Source organism: Bactrocera tryoni, chromosome 5, assembly GCF_016617805.1.
Source record: "Bactrocera tryoni isolate S06 chromosome 5, CSIRO_BtryS06_freeze2, whole genome shotgun sequence".
NCBI lineage: Eukaryota > Metazoa > Arthropoda > Insecta > Diptera > Tephritidae > Bactrocera > Bactrocera tryoni.
The window spans coordinates 68,711,276-68,713,304 of NC_052503.1; the positions used below are offsets into that span (position 1 = coordinate 68,711,276).

A 2,029-nucleotide genomic window follows, 5' to 3' on the forward strand; every position below is an offset into this window, starting at 1 on the left:
TATTAATTTTTATTTTGTTTTTAGTTCTAAAACATTAATATCTAAATTGCCACTTTTGCTATTTTTTATATTTATAATTATTTCATTTTAAATTTTTAATATATATAATTCTTTAATAATTAAAAAAAAATTTAAAATTTAAAATTAATATTTAATTTTTGTTATTTTTTATAATTATAATTATTTCATTTTTATTTTATTTTTAATTCTAAAACATTAATATTTAATTTGCTAATTTTGCTATTTTTTATAATTATAATTATTTCATTTTAAATTTTCGTTATATATACATAATTCTTTATTAATTAAAAAAAAATTTAGAATAATTTAAAAGTTAATATTTAATTTTTTGATATTTTTTTATATTTATAATTATTTCATTTTAAATTTTCATACATACATATATGTATATTTTTACTTATTATTTTTTATTTTGTTTTTAATTCTAAAACATTAATATCTAATTTGCCAATTTTGCTATTTTTTGTAATTATAATTATTTCATTTTAAATTTTTAATGTACATATATTTCTTTATTAATTTAAAAAAAATTAAAAATTAGTATTTAATTTTTCGATTTTTTTTATAATTATAATTATTTATTTTAAATTTGTCATACACATATATTTTCCTATTAATTTTTTAAATTTATAATTTTTAAAAAATTCTAAAAATAATAATAAATAATTTTTGGCTATAATTTTTATAATTATAATTAGTTATAATTATTTCATTTTAAATTTTCATATACAATATTTTCGTATTAATTTTTTTAATTTTTAATTTTTAAAAAATTCTAAAAATAATAATAAATAATTTTTGGCTATAATTTTTATAATTATTTTATTTTACATTGTAACTATTTAATTTAAAATTTTTCGGATATAATTTCTTGCATTTTTTTTGTAAATAATTTTTTTTTTAGCACTTTCCACTAGAATTTATTTTTTCCATCTTTTTTTACACCTGCTTCGACTAGTTTCAAGTCTTTATTATAGCGCTTCATTAGCTGGCGTTTAAGTAGCTAGCAATTTGCTTTGATTTCAGCTTAATTTATTTTAACTCATTTATCTTCTGTTTTAGTGTAGTTTTAGTTATTTAATACTTGCAGGTATTTTGTTTTTTGTTGTTGTTTATTTTTTATCGACAGCCACCGACTTACTTCGCTGATTTATGCACTTGAATGGCTGAATTGTCATATTCTCACACACGTCGCGCGGTTCGACAGTTGATAATGATCGTTTTAATGTGGCTTCAGTATAAACAATGGCCAGTCAATGGACCATGAAGTGGTGGGAGAATTTTAGTATACGCTTAAAACACTGTTACTACCGAAAAATGTGTTGACTAAGCAATTGAAAATGTTTATTTTGCAGCAGCTAACTATTTTAGTAATTAATTTTAAACATGTCAAAGAAGAAAAAGCAAAGTTTTGGCAGTGATATTGAAAGAAATGCATATATAAAATAATATATACATACATATATAAATTCATAGAAAATATTTAATTTTTTAACAGCCAAATCATTAAACAAAACTAAATTTTTGAAAGCACGTTAATTCTAGCGCCCACAATTCAATTGAAAAATACCTCAAACACCCGTCTGAGTTTCTGTTTTCTGCCGCTTACGAACACACTTTAAAGCCTGTTGCGGTATAGCACAATCCAACCCGTTTCGTTACGCTGAGCGCGGTTAACTAACTCAATTGCTTGTCCAGCATTTTTATTTAATCATCAGTGAACACAAACAAAATATAGAGAAATAAACTACATGCCATTATCATATTATATTGTTTATTTTGAATAGAGTTGCTTCGCGGAGATTTAGTTAGGCTCGCTCGCACACTACGATCCCCAAACGTTTTTAGTCGGTAAGAGCAACTTTAACTACCGTAAACAGAGAGCGGGAGTTTCGGATGGAGAGATGATGGGAGATATAATGCTTGTGCGTTGGAGAGAGACAGGTGTAGATAAAGCCTATCGTGCTTATTTACCGTTTGGGGGAGTAATTGTGTATGCGTTTTCTTT

At 23.0% G+C, this 2,029-nt stretch overlaps 1 protein-coding gene across 1 annotated transcript in view; it reads right to left on the minus strand.

Annotated features, from left to right (window-relative positions):
* Positions 1–1,703, minus strand: part of LOC120778080 (arylsulfatase B) — a 14,758-nt gene extending 13,055 nt beyond the window's left edge. The window contains exon 1 of the mRNA XM_040109777.1: positions 1,592–1,703. The gene's annotated coding sequence lies outside the window, so the exon portion shown is untranslated. The remainder of the gene's footprint in view (positions 1–1,591) is intronic.
* Between the last annotated feature and the right edge of the window lie 326 nt (positions 1,704–2,029).